General features: G+C 41.6%; 1 protein-coding gene across 7 annotated transcripts in view; it reads left to right on the top strand.

The window, feature by feature from the left end:
* TJP1 (tight junction protein 1) overlaps nucleotides 1–23,221 on the top strand; it is a 279,289-nt gene that overhangs the window by 178,927 nt on the left and 77,141 nt on the right. The gene's annotated exons all lie outside the window — the stretch shown is intronic.

The following is a 23,221-nucleotide window of genomic DNA, read 5'->3' as shown; positions in this document are numbered from 1 at the left end:
GTGCCACACTTCAAGAGGGATGTGGATAACCTGGAGAGGGTCCAGAAAAGGGCCACTCATATGGTTAAGGGCTTGCAGGCCAAACCCTATGAGGAGATTAGGGCACCTGGACCTCTTCAGCCTCTGCAAGAGAAGGTTGAGAGTTGACCTTGTGGCTGCCTATGAATTCATCATGGGGGTGCAGAAGTGAATTGTTGAGGCTCTGCTCACCAAGGTGCCCCTGGGGGTTACAAGAAATAATGGCCATAAGCTAGCAGAGAGCAGATTTAGATTGTACATTAGGAGGAACTTCTTCACGGATAGAGTGGCCAAAACCTGGAATGGGCTCCCAAGGGAGGTGGTGCTCTCCCTACCCTGGGGGTCTTCAAGAGGAGGTTGGATGGGCATCTGGCTGGGGTCATCTGAACTCGGCACTCTTTCCTGTCTATGAGGGGGTCGGACTTCATGATCTGTTGAGGTCCCTTCTGACCCTAACATCTATGAATCTATAATTGAAGAATACTGGCCCCAGGCCTAGCTGCTAGCTAGACATTGAGCCGTTCGTTGATTGCTACCCTTTGAACCCAACAATCCAGCCAGTTTTTTGTCTACCTTACAAGTCCAATCATCTATCCTGGATTTCCTTGCTTGCCTGCAAGAATGTTGTGGGGGGACCGTATCACAAACCTTGCTAAAGCTAAGGTATGTCACATCCACTGCTCTTCCTTGTATCCACAGAGCCATTTAATTCCTCATAGATGGCGATCAGCTTGGTCAGGCATGGCTTGCCCTTGGTGAATCCAGGCTGACTATTCTTAATCACCTTCTCTAAGTGCTTAGAAATCAATTCCTTGAAGATCCACTCCATGATTTTTCCAAGGACTGAGGTGAGGCGGACCAGTCTAATTTCCTGGATCCTCCTTTTTCCCTTTCTTAAAGATAGGCACTATATTTGCCCTCTTCCAGTCATCTGTGACCCAAATTGCCATGAATTTTCAAAGATAATGGCCAGTGGCTCTGCAGTTGCATGGGTCAACTGCCTTGGCACCCTTGGGTGCGTTGCGTCTGGCCCCATGGACTTGTACACATCCAACTTTTCTAAATAGTCCCTAAGTTGTTCTTTTGCTACTGTATGCTCACTGTCTCCCCAAACTGTGCTGCAGTCTTCTGTAGTCTGGGAGCTGACCTTGCCTGTGAAGACTGCAGTAAAAAAGGCAGTACTTCAGCCTTTTCCCACATCTGTCACTAGGTTGCCTCCCCCATGTAATATAAGAGGCCCCCACTTTCCCTGATCTTTGTCTTGTTCCTGACATATTTGTAGAAACCCTTCTTGTTGTCTTTCATGTCTTTTGCTAGCTGCAACACCAGTTGTGCTTTGGCCTTCCTGACTTTATCCCTGAATGCTCGAGCAGTACTCTTACATTCCTTCCTAGTTGTTTGTCCAAGTTTCCACTTCTTTTAAGATTCCTTTTGTGTTTTAGTTCGCTGAAGAGTTCCTTGATAAACCATGCTGGTCTTCTACCATACTTGCTAGTGTATACTGCATACCCACGGTAGTAGGCTTATAGAAGTTGAACTTTTTTCCTTTAATGATACAGGAAACCTAAAGTAAAGAGATATGTACATGTTAAAGAACTAGATTAGTATTTGGACAATATCAAGTTAATATCCTCTTGATACATCGCCTTCCACTGCTTTGGAACAAAACTGTAAAAACCGTATAACTGCAAGAGTCTCCTTAGTTTGTAAAACTGCAGATTTTTGGCTGCACTAATAATATACATCACCTGTGCTATGATAGTGTTGTGGCCTTGTGACAGAATTACTTTTTAAGTTTCTCTGTCTCTTGTAATGCACCTCTTAAAATTCAAAATGACCAGTCCAGAGAAACTTTTTCTCTTGAGAAGCTAGTGAACTCTTTGGCTCCTGTATATATGAGAGGCTTTGAAAAGGGTACAAACTCATTTCCATTTCCCTTTTCCCTTCCTCTGCCCCCCTCCCTTCCCCCGCGCCTACCTATCTGCAGATTACTTCGGTTATTTTCTAGTTTTGCTACAATGACTGAAGGAATTAGGAGAGTGCTCTATAGCCTTCTAATTAAAAACAGAACAAAATGCTGAAGTAATGTATTTAAAAACTGGTAGCATTGTGTAGGTGACATTACGTTTTTTTTTGTGCTTACAGCATTTTGTTCTTGAAAGCATGTCACTTGAATTTGGGGCAGCAGTTGAAGAAGCTGTAGCTGTAACCTGGGATAGCCTGCATAATTCTTGACCAATGACCTGGTTATCTCAGCTGTTAACCAAGTGCAAATCCAACCAGCTGGAGAAGAAATTGGATAAACAAGTAGCATGCCACTCATGCTTTTTCATTAAAAATGTGCTGAGTATCCTAAAAAGGTTTCTGCCTGATAGGAGCATACACAAACATTTTGGCCAAGATGTGGGTATGGCTGCATTGTGTGCCTGAAAGTTTTTTGTACAGCTTTTTATTATTATTTTTTTTTAGCCTGTGCTCCTGAAGAACTGTCTGTGTTGTTTTTGGACTTAGCTTTGCTGACAAACAGCATCGCTTAAAAAACCTTGTCGTTGATAGCCCGCCACTCTTTTATTGCAGGTAATCATGAACTCTGTATTTATTTTGAAAGCACACAGTTTGTACAAGACTATCTTTCGTGTAGTTCGCTGTCAGTGATTCTCAGCCAAGTTGCTGGAGCATCCTGGGGTGCTGCAAGATCCTTTGAAAAGTGCCTGAAGGTGTGAGGAGATAAGCAGATAAGGCAAGCTCAGGCTCTCTCCTTCCTTTACTGCCTGGCCTCTGTGTAAGGAGGGTAAGCACTGTACTAAAAACATTTTATTTTTTAAAATGGGGTACTGTTCAGTTTACAAACGTTATGGAGGGATGCCTTGAGTCTAAAGTGTTTGAGAACCACTGGATTAATGGGTCCTAATATTCTGAATACACATTTCTGCAGAAAGAGGGACACAGAATATATCTAGATAGCAAAACAAATTTAAGAAATAAAGGTGTACAGCTAGTAAGTATAGGCTAAATAGCATTAAGTTAGCTGAGTTAAGTATGCCTGTTTGGGCTATAACCATATCTCTCCCACTGCCAGATCAAAGTGCTGCTGGGAGGTGTTTAAATGTAGGCAGGTCTGGTTGGCTGTGGGAGGGGACAGGACAGGATCTGTGCTCAAAACCAGTGTTACTGAAAGTGACCAGCTCATAACTTCCTAACAGCAGGGGTGCCCAACCTAAATTAAGATGGCACACACTTTTCAATCACTTAATCAAATTTAACTGCTGCCCATGACATCTGTACAAGTGAGGATTCATCAAAAACAGCTGTTTCAAGTTTGGTACTTCAGTAGGTTCCAACTTAACAGAAATATTTTAATTAGCATTCAGAGTTATAACTTTCATAAAGCAGGCATTAACAGGAAAACAAATCAGGTAAGTTTAAAAGCTTCCCACAGATAAAAACAAACCAAAACCACTCCTTCATAATGCAATAATCAAACTTCAGAAATATAACTGAAAAAGCAGTCACTTGTCTGGAAAAAACTGCTAAGATTGTTTCAAAGCATTCTACGTTCAGATATTCAGAAAAGCAGTCACAAGGGTAACCTCTGAACCGGTCACTTCAGCTAGTCAGAGTTTTGTGTTTTTGTTCAAACTAGCAAATTCTGAATACATGTTTAAGATGTTCCTCTTTCTGTTTTTTTGTTGCTAGCCAGTGTTTCATGCTTGGCTCTTGTGGGGGACACACAACTTTGCACTTTCACCATTTGTTTTTAATATTTGTATAAGAAAGGTTTTTAAAAGTCTCCTCCTTCCCAAAGCAAATCAGAACCTCAGCTGCCTTAGTTGCATGGAATCATCCCTTTCTCCAACACAAAGCTCCAAGCTTGTTCTTATTGAAGTAAACTGTCCACTAAGATGGAAAATATTATGTCCAAGTTTCAGGGGAACATTCTTGATTAAGTTCGGCTCTGGTATGTGTGTCCCCACTAAGCTAGAAATGTATCGGAGCATAAATGATATGCATATATTAAACTATGTATAGTGTCTCTACAGTGCTGGATTTTTTATCTATCAAGAGCCATGTTTAGATGAGATTCTTTAAGAAAGGGCTTGAACAGCTTGTAAAACTAACATGGGTATGACTGCAATAACAAAAATATACTAAAAATGCTTAATTGGCAGAAGAAAGCAAGTACTAGAAGCAGAAACAAATGGCCTCCTTTTTCATGATATTTTAATTCATTCAGACTTTCAAGTCTTCGCTGTCTAAATTACAACCTGATACCTCATTTTGCAAACAAAGGGGTGGGAGAAGGAAGGAATCTAGTTCACAACCTCTGGTTCAACCCTTAGTTATTCCAGTGTTCCCTGATTCATTACAGTTTATTGTAGAGTAACAGCTGCTTCCACCTACCTTTTTTGTACCACGGACATTTGAACATAGCATTTAATAGGAGAAAAAAACAGTTTCCAAAAGTTGAATCATCGGTATGGCTTAGAAATCTGAGTCTGTGCCTCATTGTCTGTTTTTTATAAACAAGAAAGGAACGGCATCCTGGAATTTTGCACAGGGTAACCCTTTATGTAAACCATGGATTTTACTTGTTAAGCAATGGCAAAATTTAAGTCCAGCAGTATTCTAAATGAGTTTATTTTACAGATATTGGGCCCTAATTTAACTTTTAATTTTAGAGCAACAAACAACTCATAGATGAGCAGAACAGAAGGGGCAAAAAGAAAGTTGTTTTTATTTCTTAATAGAGCATGTTAGCACTTTCTTGTACATCAGCAGCAGTCAGTTCTGGAACTCGACACTCGAAGAGTCTGATTTGTGTCGTCATTGTTTTGGGCTACTTGGAATGTTCTTCTTACCTCCAAGCTCAATTCTGTTTTATCAGACCTGAAGATTTTTCTTCAGTAGAATTGTCATCCAGTTCTGGACTATTGTGCTTCTACTGTGGTCTCACATTTGGAGTGCTTACTCCTGAAGGCAGCTCAGCTGAAGCTGCTAGATAGGATGGTGTCATAAGACCCATGATGTCACCTTTTGTATGGTCTTTTCTCTACTAGGCTTAAAGAGATCAGCAAGAGAATTCTAATGAAGGCTGATTCGGCACTTCCAAGAACACAGAGTCCTTGTAAGACAATACAGAAGAATTCAGTTAATGACTTTTTTTTTTTCCCCTTCAGGCACCTTGGAACCGTGTTGTTGGTAAATAAAGGACTTGTTTATGATTTTAAAAGCAGCAGGAGCCAAGAAGAAACTAAGGAGTTATGGTTCTTGTATCAAAGTCAACTTGCGTCTGTGGTGTAACTAGGGAGGGGCCACCAGGGGGCAGCTGCTGGGCAGATGTATTGTTACACCTCTGCTTTGCAGATATACGATTGCCATTTTTCTTTTTAGATGTACAGCTTAACACTTGTAAATGTTTATAGTCTTAAGACATGAGCTGGAATGCAGAAGTTCAAACTAAGTTCTTTCTGAACACTTTTATAAGATGGGCAAAATTGACACTAGCTTTTGATTGGCAACTCATTTCACTTGGACCAGATTTTTACCATATTGTGTAAATCACTACTGCTGTGTTATACGGATTAAAGTATGATACCACTGTTGCAAACACCTGGACCATGTCTATTCTGAAAAAATATAGCTAATGGTGATAACTGTATGTTTAGTCCCATGGGGAAACACGGCATCCCTTTGTGCTTGCCACTCAGACTTTGATCCTTGTAGTTTAAGGACCTCAACCTCTGCATCTGCGTTGAGTATATAGGTCTCATCATATAGACATTTATGTATTTTAAATATTAATGTTATGAATAGTCTTGTTAAACTCAAATGTAAATTAAATTAGTGAAAGGTCATGTCCCGTTTAATGTAGTTTAAATAATCCAGACTGCATTAAAATGCTAGTTGATATCAAATAGTTTCTATAAATAACACCATTATACTAAGGTACATTGACCCTCATTCAGCTTAGCTTTGTGACTTGTCAACCTTGTGAGTGATTGTTAATGACATAAAATAATTAACTAAAGATTTTTACTTTGTGCACTCATATGTACGTATCACCAAAACAGAAACATAATTTTGCAAAATGAGATGGATGATCATCTTGTTGAGCCAAGAAAAGCTGAAGATGCTTGCAAAGCAGTAGATGCTCATCTGGTTTGACAGGTGCCATGGAGGGCATAAATCAGTACTTTTAAAGCCGGTTAATTATCAGTTTAGCAAATTCCATTTGATTTTAGTTTGCATGCACGTCTGGCAATTACTTATTACACTTTAACAGATTGTGAATTTAACTAGAGTGTTTTGTGTAACAATCTATAGGACTCTGGGGATTCTGTTCACTAATTACCAAGACCCTAGTGATGAGTTATCCCAGTGACTAGTTAACCTGATTTCACTGTGCTAGGAACTGTGCAATCCCAGTCTCTGGAAATTTTGTTGCTTGATCTGCACGTGCAGAACTATGTAAAGAAAAGGCTCTAACTGGCTGAAGAGTTTGAGCTTTTTTTCTTCCCATGGAAGACAATAGTTGCTGGGAAGTGCGTTGTATATAGAAGCGGTTCTCAATCTTTTCAGACTCAAGGCATGCTTCCATAGCCTTTCTGAATTTAGCAGAACCCCGTTTCAAAAAGTTATTTCATTCAATTTCTGACTATGGAAAAAAGGATAGAGCGGTCTTTCAGTTGCAAAGATCTCTGAAAGACTGCAGCAGGTCAGAGTATTTTGGACATAGTGGAGTCCTGTTTGAAATCTCTGGGTTCATCTTGTGAATCGCATGTAGGCATTTGAATACCTAACAGTGTTAATATTGCATGGCACCCTTAAAAGGATCTTTCAGCATCCTTGGGTGCTACAATATCCTGGCTGAGAACATAGGATAATATGCCAGGATAGTACTGATGGCCAATAGGATAGTTTTGAAATCATGATTGCGGAGGATTCTAGCCACAGTGCTGGTATGTAGGTAGGCTATTTCACTACATCAACACTGCTAATCCCAACCATTCATAAATCACTTACTTTTAAAATAATAATTTTGAGGGGGTTTTTACATGTTTATTCTCCTGTTTAGTATATTTTCAAGTCAAATTTTTCTAATTCTTCTCCAGAACTATGAAAGCTAGTAACTTTTTTTTTTTAGTGAAATAGAAGTTTCTGCTGTAACTGTTGATTAAATAAACTTGATCTGAGCCTTCAAGAGGCCAAGAAGCGATAACTACTAAATATACACTGTAGCCTAATTAGTTGGGTCACTGTTTTGGCAAGGTACTACAAGCTAGTATTACTGAGTCTTCTAGCATTTTTGTTTTCTTGCAATCACCCCTATTGTAGTATAGGTATATTTGGACCAGTGGCTGACAACTTGACAGGCCCAGGAGCTGGAGCGACCCAGCTTGGGTCCAAGGTGGGCCATTGTTCCAAGAGTCATGCTGTACTGGTAGCAGCAGCAGCTTTTTTTTTGATGCTGCTGCTTCTCCCTGTCCCCACCTTCGACATGGTGCCCAAGCCCAGTGCCTCTGCAAGCCAGAACTGGCCCTGATTAGGCTGCCTAGAGTTTTTATAACAATGATACAAGTTAAACAATCAATGAATCACCTAAAGTCTACTCCCAGAAAAGATTAAAAGAAACCTTCTTCCAGTTCAGGTAGTTTGAACAAAATTTTGCTAATACTCCAGAGAGAAAAAACAGCAAGCTTCATGTAGATAGGCAGCATCCTTCCCATAAGTCAAGAATTTCTTTAGGATGTTAGTGGATGCCATTATGCATTTGCAAAGGGAATAGTAAGCTTTTCCTTTCTGGTGGCTAGGTTCAAATTCAACCTCAGATATTTGAAAGTAATTGCCATTTGCAGGCTGTTCAGTGGTATACGTGAAACATACCAGAATCCCTACTCCAGTTTCTAGTGTCCGAATTACATTAAGTCACTGCAAGTAACACCTTTGTTAGAAGTATGTACCAAAGTCAGAAGGGGAATGTATCTTTATAACTAGTTTCACCCAGCCGGGCTGGCTAGAGCAGTGCTATGAATATATACAGAAGAACTCAGTCTCCTGGATTGCCAGTTCAGCACCGGCTTTTGTGTGCTGGACATAAGGAAGAAGCCTGAAACTAAATACTACAGAGCACACAGGGATGAATTAATCAAGCAGCACATACATACCAGGGCAGTCTTTAAAGGCTGATGCGCTCATACCTTTACAACAGTAATGTCTGAATAAACAGAGAGTAGTGGCTCTCCGGCTTTGCAGACTCAACTCACCTCTCCCTAACTTTTCTAAATTTGGTGGCAGCTCAGTTGAGAATCATTCTTCCAGCAACATAACTAATTATTTTTCTATCCTGGGCATAGTGGGGAATGGGGAGGAGGTTGTGCTGAGACCAAGAGAAGGGGAGTTAATGGGCTAGGCAAAATCTTACCTGCTACAGCATGAGATCACCCAGAGGCTACTGGCAGTGGGTACCTGGGGTGGAATTGCTATATCAGCCTCACTCACCCTCTCCACTGTTAACCCTCTCACAGGTGCCAGGGATCTGCATGTAAAAGCCTTCAATTTGGCTGTGAAAGGGTTAGCACAGCTGTTGGAAGGAGGAGCGGGGGAAGTGCAGTGCAGGCTGAAGGGGGGGATCCTGGCTGTCCAGGCAGCCTATCTGTTTGGCTGGAGCAAACAACCCCTGGGTGAACCCCTGCAGAGCCTAGACCCTCTGTTACTACCACCCTTGAAAAGGTCTTGTGCTGCCCCAGTTGAGAACCACTGCCTTAAAAGTTAAAACCAAAGTGGAATATCTTGTGTTGGATTGGGATCTGTCTAATGGGATTTGACTCTGAAGCTTCTCCTTTTAATTTTCCTTACAGTCAGGATGCTTGCCAACACAGCTTTCATGGAAGCTGTTTATATTTGCGCTTTGGAAATGTGCCATGGGTATGTAACCTGGGTGGCGGAGCTACCTGCCAGATGCAGCCAATTACGCATCCCTGGGATCTCTGTCTTGGAGCTCCCTTTCCTAGAGTGTGGGTAGTCTCCCTACAGAAGGACACCTGGAGCCTCGAAACCTTTGATCAGGCAACACTTAATATTGTTTAGTACATACAATTTACTTGGCGAGAAAAGAGGTGGAAAAGACCATAAAGATCAATATATATACCAACAAAGATACTAATAACTGTTATGTACTAATGGCTATTATACATATGCAACAGTAGTATGAAGCCCCAAACAGCCTCCTTTTCTGGAAATTTGGCAGCAGTCTCTGGGGAAGGGGACAGTTGTTGAGAGTGCCTTACATTCAGTCCTCAGGTCGGTTCCTAGATGAGTTTCATCCTACGTTGCTTGTAGTGACGTTGTACAACTCCTGGCAATGAATGTCACACTGGTCCTGGATGCAAGTAACAACCCACTCTTTTACACACATTGTCCACCCGCATAGGAGAGGCAGCAAAGTTTTGACACTCACATGTGTAAGCCCCTTCGAGGTCTTATACTCTATGGTGTAGCAGTCATAGATCCTCCCTGGATCAGTCACGTACCAGTAACCTCTTGTGTGGTGGGCAGAGCCAACCTTTTTTGGCCAAAGCCTGGCTCCACCCCTGCAGCAGGGGCTCTGGCAAGTACTGTGCAACTTACTACTGGGCTCTTGTGTTCTGGCGAGGGGCTTATATCCTGTTTGTTGAAAACCTTTAGTTTTGCGATTCCCTAGCTGCAATATCTTTCACTAGCACTCAGAATTCAACGGGGCACTCTCCCTTGTGAGGGACAGGTGACTCTCCCCACCTCCCCCTCATGGGCAGGCTGTGAGCACCCAAGGAAGGCTCCTCTGAAACTACAGTTCCCTCTTCTATAACAAGGGATATGCTGACAGCCCCATCCAGACTTGACAAGCATAGTCTTGCTCTGTCTCCCAAAACCTGCTGGCTCTCAGAGCAGTGCCTCAGTTCTGCCATCCTGCTCTTGTTCTAGCCCTGTCCAGATTTTAAGCTCTTCTGGTGCTCATTTGACTGTCAGCTTACCCCAGCTCTTCAGTGCCCATGTGCTTCTCCTCCCCTTGGCTGCAGGACATGCCTTCTTTTATCCCCTCCACGGCCCTGGATAGCAGCTCATCCAATTCGGAGTCCAGAGTGAACTCTCCAGTCACCTTGAGCCACATCCATGGACCATGGCTGATCCAATCAGAAGTTTGGGTTGATTGGTCCAATCACACCGAACTTCCCTTGTTGCAAAAGGTTGAAGCATAAGCCCAACTGGACAGATGCCTGGCTGTAAGAGAGCCTGATCTAACTCTGGTACAGGTATAAACAATACCCACAGAATTAGCACATTAGAACAGTTGCATTTAAATATTTAAAACACTTCAAAGTTGATAATACCTGTGGTTAACTATTAACAACAAAGCAACACTTAGTTACTTCAGAGCTGTACTATCAGTAGATTGGAATGCTCATTTGTTGAGCTAAATTTTGACATATCAGACTGGCAGGTGGTAATGTCAGCTTATTATAGTTTGTTTAATGATATACTTTTATTCACTCAACTATATCATTGGGAAGGATGTTAGACACATTTCAGGCCCTTCCTTGGGTCTGGGAAAAGTTAGGTAGAACATTTGCTCCTGTGCTTGAACATTGTTTCATTATTATTTTCTGAGAGCTGCTATTCAATTATGATAAGGTTAGCAGAGAAAATTGTTACTCTACTACGAAAAGGTTAGCAAACAGTTCTTTGGTTTCACTTTGTTTGCTCAGTTGGTAGTCAGCTAGTTAACTTTGACTAGCTGTTGTTGAAGTTGTTTCTTTGTATTAATTTCTGATCTGTTTGTTTAAGTTTTTCCCCAAAATAAATCTAAATATAAATATATAACCATATATTGTTCCTCTACAAACTTGTCTTGTGACTTCTCCTTATTCCCATTACAGTGACTTTACCTTTACCTCTAGCTGTCATAATTGTATAAAGGACTGCCTCCTCCTATCCCTCCCACTCCTAATTTCACAGTCCTTTCATTCATCTCTGTAATCATCATTGTGGTCATCTCCATAACTTGTTTCTTAAGTTAGGAGGTAAATCTTTAGGTATAATAGGAATATGCATGTAAACATCCTGTAAAACAAGATCTGTGGTTCAAAGCTTGCTATGGAAGGTGTGTGAAATTCAGTCCTGACTGCTTATTAGAGCAGATGCACTGGATGGGAAATGAGAGAACCTTGAAATTTAATTTTATTCTATTTTGTAATAAAATAATATAACGTGGTCATTAGCAATGGGCTGGTCCCTTTACCTGAGTGAGATGTAAACCCCAGGATCTAACCAGAAAGTGGAGAGAGGTGCAGGGAGAGGCGGAAATCCCTCTTCCCACTTAATCCAAGCAAAGTTTTTTCTTTTGATCCATCCCTTTGAAGTTCTTATTTTTTGCTAAACTTTGCCTCGTCCTCATTTTGCATTAATGCTCTTAAGACTGACTTTGGAAAGAAGGTGTTATTTACTCATGTTGACCTCAGTCCTATTTAACATGAACCCTATTTCTTGTCTTGAATTGTCCTTCCTGTGTAACTTCTGCGGTACTCTAACAGCTTTCTAGCTAAACAAAAGGACTTCTTTCTGATTTTTTTTCCATTAGCCTGTTACATGCAACATTTTCATAGCTCCAGCTTCTCTTCCTATAATGTAAATCCTATGTTACTGGCTATTACTTTAGCCTTTCCATGTATGAACATGTAGAATTGATCCATAGTTTTATAGTTTATAAAATAGGATTAATACAGTCTCTGGTTTTTCTAGCAGCCATGGTACTATTAAAATAGGGTCTTCTTAATAGTAGTGCAAAAAGCCACCCACCAAGGCATCTGCATTTAAGGCTGCATTCACACATTCAAGTGATCCAGGACAGCTCTTCTAGGTTTGTTTTCCTGAGAGAAAAGCTGACCTGTACAGAAATTCAGAGAAGCAAATAGCCTGTTGTGCAGATGCTGGGCTGCAAGGGGTACCTAGAGTAAGCGGCCCAGGCTTTCACTTGAAAGAAAGAAAGAAATGTAGGCAGGGTTCCTTGGGAAAGATGGGGATGGGGTCTGTGCTGTGCATGGAATCATAGATTCATAGATTGTAAGGCCGGCAGGGACCTCGGAAGATCATCAGGTTCAGTCCCCTGCACCAAGCAGGAAAGATAACTGGGGGTCAGGTGATCCCAGCAAGGTGACTGTATTCTCCTCTGGTGATTGCACCACCTCTGGAGGGAGCTTATTCCACAGTCTGGACACCCTGACTGTGAAGAAGTTTTTCCTAACGTTGAGCCTGAATCGATCTTCCACGAGTTTTTAACCATTACTACTGGTTTTCCCCTTCTTCACCCTTTCCTTCCCCCATACTGTGTTGGAGATCAGCTAAGGCTGGGCAGGACACGCATGCTTTTATGCTTCCGTGAACCTAAGTGCTACAGTGTGATTCAGGCAGGGAATAGCCAGGAGCCGAACACACTCCTGAAGTGCTTCAGTACTGGGCTTTTCCATGCTGAAGCATTTGGTGGGGTAGGGGGGTGTTCTGCTCGCTGGGACTGATTTGGGAGAGGGAGAAAGAAGCAGCAAAGCACACTGGCGGCATGTACAGAAGTTACATTTCCAAAGAGATTTTGTGGAAAGCCACTTCACTTGGGTTGTTCACAAGTTATTTTTCTCCCTGAGTGGCCACTTTTACGCTGGGAGAAAAATTACAAACTTCTGTACATTCGTGGTTTCTCCTGAGAGAGCAGGGACTCTCTCTGGAGAAACTGAGCATTTGTTCAAACCCTAAGACTTTTTGGCAAAAGTGGGAGGGAATCATAGGTGAGCTTTTTTTTATTTAAAAGCTTTAAAAGGCAGGTAGACACATTTTTACTAAAAACATATGAAGAGGTGAAACAGCATAAAGTGAAGGAATACTTAAGTTTGAAAATTATGGAGTTCTGTAGTACAAAAGTAATCTTCAGCTTTACTGTTCATAGGGGGACTTGCTTATTAGTGCATTTTCCCCTCAAATCTTTCTGAAGAAATAGATTAATAAAGATGCAGGGAAGCCAAGTATAGAATTTCAGTTCTTGTTTTTCCAATTAAATAAAGTATTTTTTTTTTTTTAATCTTCCACCTTCATTCCCTTCCTTGCGCAGTGAATACTTGGCTTTGTATTGGGCTCATGAAGAAATCTCTGGGACCAAGTTTCATGCCTCTCTAAATGCAAACCTCTAAGATGTTTCAAGAATTGATGCAGTGGAAATTGCTTGCCTAAATTCTGTCTGCATAAGCAGTCTCCTTCAGATGGGAATGTTTATTTGGTTTAATAGATATCAGACTGGGCCGAGGAAAACAGTCTCTCCCTCCCTCTTCACCTTGTGTTAGTTCTGCCTTTCACCAAAGCCCCTTCATTTCATAAATCCATGGGAAAACGAGGGGTTAAAATATTTTTCCTCAAATTAACACAATACAATATTAATCTCAGCTAATTCAGTCCTTCCTTTCTCTATTTTAGTCTTTTTGTGGCTCACTGCAGAAGTAGATGGATGGGAAGATATTTAAGTTATTACGTGATTGGTGGTTATATAGTACTGAATTACAAATGTTACTGTCACGTTTTCTTGACTTCTGTTTCTTTTGTACTGAGAATAAAATTTAGTCAAGTGGATGAGAAGTATTTAAGTTCTTGTAAGATTTTTTTTGTGATACAGTACAGATTCTGTCCTTTTCCTATAAGGCAGATTGGCAGAATTCCAGCTAAGGCTGTTTCCTGAAAAAGGATAAACTGTCGTGTTTGATTAGATACTTTAGAATTGAATCCGAGATCAGTAATTGGGGCTGTGTCCTTACCTGACTCATTGGATTTGGTTTTAAGAGATGCACATGAAAGGTGACCACTAAATGAAATCACGGCCACAGTTTGTTAGGATTTACAGATTTGTCAATAAATTATGATTTCAGCTGAGATTTTAAACAACTAAAATACCATGTTGGGCTTTTGAACTTCTGAACTGAACATTTTGGGCTAAGTACAGACAGTCAAAAAAAAACAAACAAACCTGAGACTGAGTCGATTCAGTTTTCAGAGGTTAGTCCAAACTGCATAGACTGAACCGATAAACAAGTGAACAGACATTGACTCTTGGTTCTGGAAATACAGCCACATGCCTGCAGTGGCCCAGGCCAGAAATTGCTAGAGCAGCATTTCTCAACCCATGAGTTGCAACTCAGATGTGGGTCGCAAGAACGTTGTAAAGGGTCGTGGGGAGTTCCCAGGGAATTGAGTGGTTTCCTGTGCAGACTGCAACGCTGGCAGCTTATGTGGAGCTGGTATGCAGCCGGGGGCCTGACATGACAAGCACACAATGCATTGTGAGAGCAACTCCAGGAGCTGGAGAAGGAGGGAGAGGGCTGGATGCAGCAGCCAGAGGAAAGGGGAGAGAGACTGTGTGAGTCAGGGCCAGGGGGTTGTGGGTCATCATGGGTCATAGCAAGCTGATAACTATGCTAATAGGTCCTGATTTGAAAAAGATTGAGAACCATTGTGCTAGAGCATGCCTCCCTGCTTGGCTGGTGCAGACTATGATTTGCTGATTATGATTATTTTCACCTGAAGATAATTGTACAACAGTGGTCAACAACCTTTTGATCTGCAGCCAGGGTGACCTAGTTCAGCCCAGAAGTAGGTGGGGAGGTGCTAGGATCCAGCCACCACCATTGTTTTTTTTTCTGCAGTAGCACAGCAAAAGTACCCACCACTGCCATTTCTTTCTGCAGCAACATGGGGAGAGCAACTGCTATGAGATCTAATGCTGAATTCCCATATCTACAGGATGGATCAGATGGCTCTGCAGGATGGATCTGGCCTATAGGCGATAGCTTGCTGACCCCTGTTCTACCATAATTGATCTTCCAAGTGATAGATCAATATTTTGTCAGTAAACAGTGTAGCAAAAGCCTGCTTCTGCATTAGCTATTTCTAGTTTTAGATTTTTTTTTTTAGTGGAAAGAGATGGCAATGTGTAGTCCTACTTGGAACATGAATCTTGTTAGGATCCTAGATATCTTATAATCTATGGAAATTTTGGAAGTTGTATATTTCCACATTGGGCCTAAATGGAGTTAGTTTGCCTCATGATGATACCTGTGAATGCTGGAAATACATAGTAATCTGGGTTGGAGAAACTAGCAAAGACATGACAGCCGTGCCAGTAAAATAGGATCAGAAAAAAAAATGTAAGACTAAAATTGAAACGGTGCTTTTGAGTGTGTTTAAACTGATTATTCTTGACTTCCCAGAAAATAGCTGATTTTGCTTAGCTTGTTCTGAACTCATCAGAAAAGTTTTAAAACCATTTAAAAAATTACTTTTATCATTAAAAAATGTAGCGGGTAGCTTTAAGAAAGGTATGTGAGAGTAAAAGAGTAGTGGAAATCAAGCTAATGCTTAATTTTGTAGTATCACACTTAAGTGGTATATGGTACTGAGGAAACAGTATCTATCAAATTACAAAACAGGAGGAAAAGGCAGAAGCAGGGTCATCTTAAACTTTCTGGTATGTCAATAACACACTAGGAAAATCAAGTACTATTTTGAGCAGGTCCTCCATGGACTGGCTCAGGTTTGTGTTGGGACACTGAGCATTTTGTGCCTACTCTGGCTAGTCCTTCAGGTATCCTAAACTGCACTGATCCTCGGTTACCCCACCTCCAAACTGTATGTTGCTCTGAAATGCAGTCAAGATGCTTGTCCAACCCCCAACTCCTCCCTCCGCTGGGATGGGCAGATTTCAGGAGCAAAAGTGGAGACTTTAAGCTCCTAAATCAAATAATAATCCTGTCACTTTTGGCAGCCCCTGCCCTCCCTCCTCAGCTCACCAGCACATCCTTTTCCCTCCCATTCCCCTGTTCCCTGCCTGTTGCTGTCCCACATTGATCTGGAAGCAGAACTGTCCCTGCCCTGTTTCAGCTGGGGACAGTCATGGCAGAAGCAGCAGCAACAGGCAGTTTCCTCCTCTGATCAGGCTCCCCAGATGTTCCCTGCTGGCCCAGGAGTAAGTGTAAGGAGGGAGAACATGTTTGCTGCTGCCATTTTTGTCCCTGCCTGAGCCCAGCTGGAGTGAGCAGGAGCAGCTCTGGGCTGAGATCAACTAGGGACAGCAGCAGTGGTGGGCAGGGGAGGGACACACTGCTGAGGACAGAGTAGAAGAAATTTTCATGTGCTTTTAGGTACTGCTTTTCCCATAGTATGGTCTGAAAGGGTGATGCTGGGACTACCCCTTCTCTATATCTGGCCCTGCCAGGTGTTGGGGGCTTTGTGGCCTTCTGCTTGTTCCGGGGGGGCTTTGTGCTTCTGGGCACCCCAAGATCTCTGCAGCTTTTCAACCCCTGCCTTGACAGCAACACTGATTTCACCTTCCTGTTAGAGATCCTGTGCTCCAGGATGCCAGGCTTATTTGGAGAGGGGAGTTGTTAAGGGCTGGGTAGCTTGATCCAAATGAGCCTGGCACTGTGGAGCACAGGGTCTGTAGCAGAAACGTAAAATTGACAGCTGAGCTTTCAAAGATGGGATTGAAAAGCCACAGAGATCATGGGGGGGCACCCAGATTACACAGACCCTCACCACCTGGAAATCCTTTGACTCTACCCTGGAAGATGTGATGGTCTGAGCATTTTACCACCCTCTTTCAATAGCAGTGAAATCTCAAAAACATGAGGGTTCTTAGAACCCGTAACAGTGTAAGTGTGGAAACTCCTGTCCCAGTGACAATTGTGACCAGTTCTCAATTGGTGACCTTCTTGGAACAGTTCAAGTCTCATGCCTAACTCCTGCAGAAAGGCATAAGCTTTTATAGGTGGCAGCCTACTTTATCCGAATGCTATGAAATAAACATTTTGGAACCTCCTTGCATTTTAAGCGAAATACTAGCATAGCTGCAAACTAATATAATCTCGTAATCTGATCTCAAATTACCACCAGATTCTCTTGGTTTTGTCTGCAGTTTCTTTTTGTGGGTGGCAAAACATAACTGGTAGGTTCTGCACGTTCCAAAGACTACGTTGTCTTGTGCTCTGCTCCTTCAAAGGCTTTGCATCTCAGCTTGATTTCCCTAGCCTTAGTTTTGAACAATCATTAATAGTCTAGAAAATAGAGTTCCTGTTGATTTCCCTCTGCTTTTCTGCAGTGATTCAAGAGTCCAAGATCAGGCTTCTGACATTAGGAGTGTGCTTTGGAATTCACACAGCTGAATAGCTCTGGTTTTGGGACAGCACCACAATGGGAAATCAATTGCAGGAAAATGGCATAGGTGGCATTGGCTTTTGGGTATGAGTGCTGTGGCAAATTCCTTGTGAGTTTAGGTTTTAGACATGGGAAACTGAGGTATAATGATAATCTCCTGAAGAACCTGCAAAAAACCAAATCAGTCTCCATCATCCTTGATAGTTGCATCCCTTTGGATGAGAAGGGAGAAATATTTATTAGTCCTTGGCTCTTAAGTCTGTGATATGTCAAAGCCCTGTGTATAAGCATGAGTGGGTGTTTAAAAGGGTATTGATGTAGAAACTGGAAGAGGGAAGTATGACAGAGGAAGCCGAGAATACAATAGAGAGAGAGAGAGGAAAGGAAGACAATAGCAAACTTTGAAGGCAAAAGAGGAAAAAGCTCACTGTGAACTACTGCAAAGATAAGAATATAGTGTAGAGAGGTCAATTAGGAAAGATGCAACTTATTGCAGATCTGATATTTGTTTTATTTAGTAATTTAAAAAAATATATCAAGCTGGAGAGCAGGCTGCAATTAAATGCAGTAAATCAATAGTCAACAAATGCGATTCCTTTTAGTTGCAGGATGTATGGTCTTGAGTGAATGGATGAGTTTCAGGCTAATTGTTTTGGGGCTTTTTGTTGTTGGTGGTTTGTTTTTGTTTTTTTAAATCCTGGTAGTATTAATAGTTTGGTAGATACCAGGTAAATGTTTCAAGTCTTGGTAATTGATATGCTACTGTTGTGTGCCAGAGTTTGCTTCTGAAGTCTGTGTAGTGTTATTCTCCTTCCAGAGAATGGCCTGCTTTCAGTTATAGTTTCATAGTTTCTAGGGTTGGAAGCGACCTGAGTAGATCATCTAGTCCGACCCCCTGCCATGGCAGGAAAGAGTACTGGGGTCAAACGACCCCAGCAAGGTGTACATCTAGCCTCTTCTTAAAGACCCCCAGGGTAGGAGCCAGCACCGCTTCTCTTGGAAGTTGGTTCCAGATCCTAGCCGCCCTGACCGTGAAGTAGCGCCTCCTGATATCTAGCCTAAATCTACCCTCGGCCAGCTTGTGACCGTTATCCCTGGTCACTCCTGGTAGTGCTCGGGGGAACAGGGACTCCCCCAGTGCCTGCTGGTCCTGCCTTGACTAGTTTGTAACAGGCTACTAGATCCCCCCAATCAGCCTTCCCTTGTGGAGGCTGAACATGTTCAGGTCCCATACCCTCTCCTCATAGGACCTGCCCTGCTGCCCCCTGACCATGCGAGTGGCCCTCCTCTGGACCCTCTCCATGTTGACCCTCTCCATGTTGTCTCCATGTTCCAGAACCCTTTTAATGTTCTAGTAGCTTACTGGTGCACATTATTATAGTTAATTGTGAATTAAAATGATTGTAAGCAAAATGGTAAAATAGAGAAATGTAAGCAACTGTGACCTGATTCCAGAAGGCCTATAATGTTCTTTCACTTTTTTTTTGATAAGTGCTGATCTAGATTCACAAATTCTTTTATCAGTACAGTAATAAGGGTTACTGTTAAGCAAAAAGGGTGGCCTGTATTACATTAGAAATTAGAATAGAAATTATAACTTATTATGCACTGAAATTACTTCTGACAAGGTATGCTAGTAGTCATGGAGTTTTGTAAAACTCCCAGAATATATTGGGGGAAGGAAATTGTAAACATTTTTGCTCAATAAAAATGCAGCAAGATTACAAGTACTCAAGCACTCCTCCAAAGTCAACTGCTATTAAGCTACTGAGCACTGTTACTATGGACAGTTTAGTGTTAACTTGCAAGATGCATTAAGTTTCTTACAAAGCCATAATCTTTCAGAGAGACCTTGGGATATCTTTGGCTGTCATGTACAATAGTCAATACAAAACATATATTAAATAATGCTTTTTTTCAGAATCTGGCTTTGTTCTTGCTTCGCCTTTAGCGTGAGGGGTAAAAACGTACTTGAATATTATGAGAAGAAAGAAACATACAATTCCACATATTCTGAAATTAATTTGACATATTTAGTTAATAAATATGATATTTGTCAGTCATTTGCATGATTGTTGGAAAAGGCATTAATAATTGGTATCAAGATTCTTCATTGAAAGATTAAACAAAGTGAATATTGAGGATAATCTTAATGTTTAATCTTAAAATTTACCATCGTCTTTAAATTATTGATGGAACATGCTCTTTAATCTGTCAAAGGTGATGTAATTTAATGGGAAGTAGTGATTCTGAAATGTAGTCAGTTCATTTGGCACAAAAAGAGCACTTCAGTTTTGACAAATATTACAGTTGGCCCGCTTAGCCCAGTGAAGGAACAGAAAATCAGCTGATACTGCAGGGGCGGGCAATTATTTTGGGTGAAGGGCTGCTTACCCAGTTTTGGCAAGCTGTCGAGGGCTGCATGGGCAGCCCCACCCATGTGCAGGTGCTTTGCCCCTGGTCACCATCTCGGGACCAATGTCGCAATGTCTTGGGACCAATGTCCCATGGCCAGTACTGGTGGGGCCCAGAGCAGGGTACAGGCTGGCAGGGGTCTGTGGAGCCAGGCTGGGCTGCACCAGCAGGGAGGGCCCTGTACTTCTGCACCCACTCACTCCCCCAGCCTCCAGTGTTTCCTCAGCCTCACAGTACAGGTGAGGGGGGGCAGTGCACAGCCCCGGCCCCCTGCTTGCTGGCAGGGAAGGAGCTGGTGCAGAGTGTGGGGAAGTGGTCCCTCACTCACCCTGTGGCAGGTGCTCGCAGCCCATGTGGGGCTGTCCTGAGCAGGCACAGGTAATCCCACGTGTGTTGCGAGTGGCCGTAGCGCAGAGCACTGGTCATGGGGCAAGCAAGGGGCTGCTTTACTAGAGCTCAGCACCTGGGCCCTGCGCTGGCTCTGGGCTTGCCTGTTGAGGTTGCGCCGCAGCAGCAGTAGCTGCACCCCTCCCCGCCCGCTTGCCATGCCGGGCAGTCTTTGCTGTTGCTGACTGCCCGGAGCTCGCACACTGGGCAGCCCAGAGGTGGTGGTGGTAGCCTCACTGCAGCCTACCACAGCATGAGCTCTGCAAGTGACTGCAGCAGGGAGTGCCAGCCACAGGGCAGGAGAGGAGCCACTTTTCCCTGCGCTCCACACCAGCTCCTTCCCTACCCTCTCCCCTGACCCCTCCACACCTGGGCAGCCATGTGGTCCTAGACCAGAAGCCCCTGCTGGGGCTTTTGCTGGGTGGGCAGGCCCTGCTGTTGCAGGAGGCTGCTGATAATTCCCCTAGGTCCTACTGCCCCTGGTTCCTGTCATTTTTGATGGGAGCCAATGACAGATAAAATTTAACTTTCAAAATTTTTTTTAGGGGCTCTGTGGGCTGGATAGAATGGTATTTTCCCCACCCCTTTGATAGTGTCTGGGATTATTTTCTGGGTCTCCTATGTCATGTTTGCTAGGCTGACGGTTTGTTATTCATTAAATTTATGGGACTGCCATCTAATTTCCTAAGCATACCTTTATAGTTGTTCTTACCGTTTGTACTAGTTTATCAAAATGCATAGAAATTTATAGTTAGAAAATGTTTAGTTTATTACTTTATTTACCTTTATGCCTGCAACGTTGAAAAATGAAACATGACTTACATTATTATAACTTTCTTTCCAGTTATGTAATGAGATACTGTGTTAAAGTAAAGATCAAGGTGCCACATTTTGATAAATTTACGAAGTATTTAAAACCAACACACAAGCACTATAAAAAGTTGTATCGTTTCTTGAGCTATGTTCTGTCTGTTTACTATAGCTATTCCACCTTTTTTTTTTTTCCCTTTGAACTCTGAACAATTTCAGAAAACATTTAAGTAGCTTCTTTATCTTATGCTATTTGACAGATGGGTATTAAGCAATAACTTGACTTTTTAAGGGAAAGTAATTAGTATCCACAATATAAATTAATCAGGTTTTAGAGAGAGCTAGGTAAAGGAAATATAGTTTACTTACATAGGCAATTCTTCACTGGCTTAGCAAGAACATTTAAGACTAAGTGCCTAAGCAGAATGTGAGCATCCAGAAATGGAGGCACAGAAGGCGGCCCAGGAACAACGTTTGAAACTGTTCAGCCAATAATAGAATTAATTATTCCTTGTAAGTGACTTTCTGTAAGTATAAAAAGAAAATCTTGTTACTGCCAGTTTCATGTTCACAAGTTCAAAAGTTCTGCATCTATCAAGAACATAGTTGCACTACCAAATGCAAAATAAGTCAGATTTACCTCTGTTGCTGTTGAAAGTTAATGCCTCTTTTGATGCAAACCAATAGCATATTGAATGGAGGGGAAGCTGCAACTGAGTGAATTTAATGTATTCCATTTAGAATAAAACAGTACATTTAGGGGACAGAGAGAACACTGCTACAAATCATAACTGTTGCTGATGGAAAATATGAAGTTGCTCCTTGGAACCATTGCATTTTACTTGCCTTTTTAAATTGTTAAATACCTGTGATACTAAATAATAGTGTCAGATTTTGGAATTATTAATTGACTGGTTCTTATAAAAATATATATACTAGTAGTTTAGTTGTGATGTTCTTTAGTTTTGCATCATTAGATATCAAATTATATTACAGAATTCAGTATTTGACACTGCATGTAACTGTAGTGTTAAGTGCATTTCTGTTAAATTACTTGCAGATATTATCTCTGTTTCTAGACCTGTTCTAAGTGAAGTGGTATTAAAGAGTGCACTGGTATTTGCTTGTAAAAGGTGCAGGACAGAGTATGAGAGTATGATTCCTTTTGGAAAGAATAAATCCAGCAATAAGGGACTAGTATGGAGCTTTATAGCTTTCATTTTCTGCCAAACCCATGGCCCTTCTGGACTCCCCTTTTGCTTCCAAATGCTTAGTTGTTGGGTGCTTTGAGTAGTTTTTCAAAGTTTTTTTTTTCCCCCCAAAAGCAAAAATGTGTAGGTCTTGTAACAGCATGGAAACATTTACACTCTAATCTTGTTACCTTACCTAAAAAATTATTTAGCTCTGCAGTACCGCTGTTCATGTAAGAAGAGACTGCATTGAAATGTAGAGTCAGTTAAACGTGACCTGTATACATAGTACAGTAGCTCATGTACTGTAAACCATAGCGAGTAATTTGCAAATAGTGGTGATTCTTACATGTATAAGTAGAACAAGTAAAAGATGAAAGGCATATAAATTATATGATTATTGCACATTAGTGGACCAACTAATTTGATTAATCATAGCAAAATTTAAATTGGAGATTGGACTAGTTTCCACTTTCTTACTATGCTGCTTAAAAACAACTGAGAAATACTTGTATGCTTTCCTTTAAGCTTGATTTAGTATTCAAGGGTTGAATATAGTCACGTTTCATCCTCTTGGCAGAGTTCCAAAGTTTTTTCTGAAATATATCATTACCTGTATGGAACTTGGCAATTTAAAAGAAACTGGGTATAGTTTACAACAGGTCCATGACAGAACAGGCTCAAGAAATTAAAAAAATGATCTTAAAAATACCTCTTAGGATGTTAGCGCTGGTGAAGGGAGCTCAGCATCTCATAAAAAGTAAAAATTGTTATGTGCTCTTGATGCAAGTTATTAAATAGTCTAAGAAAATGAGGCAGCATGCATAGATTTTTTTTCTGTGGTAAAATACAGAATGGGGCTGTTGGCCATGTGAGCAGCCTTGTATCTTTGATTGTCTGACAATATAGTTTTAGGATTTGTGAGAAAGGAAGGGTTCACTTGATGCAACATTTTCCTATATCTGTTTCATTTGTCAGAAAAGGCAAACCTCTGTGCTGGGGAAACCAAAAACCATGGGGTCTTTAGATGGACCATAGGACTAATTAGCACCCATATAGCAACTATTATAGGGTGATCGGTGAGAAATCTTTAAAAACTTTTCCACTTAAAAACACTTTCAAGAAGCCATTTCCTATTATGTACATGTTTTTTTTACCTTTTAGTATGCATAGTGACTAGCAAA

Source organism: Crocodylus siamensis, chromosome 15 (genome assembly GCF_052110815.1).
Source record: "Crocodylus siamensis isolate JL-2025a chromosome 15, ASM5211081v1, whole genome shotgun sequence".
Taxonomy (NCBI): domain Eukaryota; kingdom Metazoa; phylum Chordata; order Crocodylia; family Crocodylidae; genus Crocodylus; species Crocodylus siamensis.
Note: the sequence above shows the minus strand (reverse complement) of the source record. Positions and strands in the feature narration are given on the sequence as shown.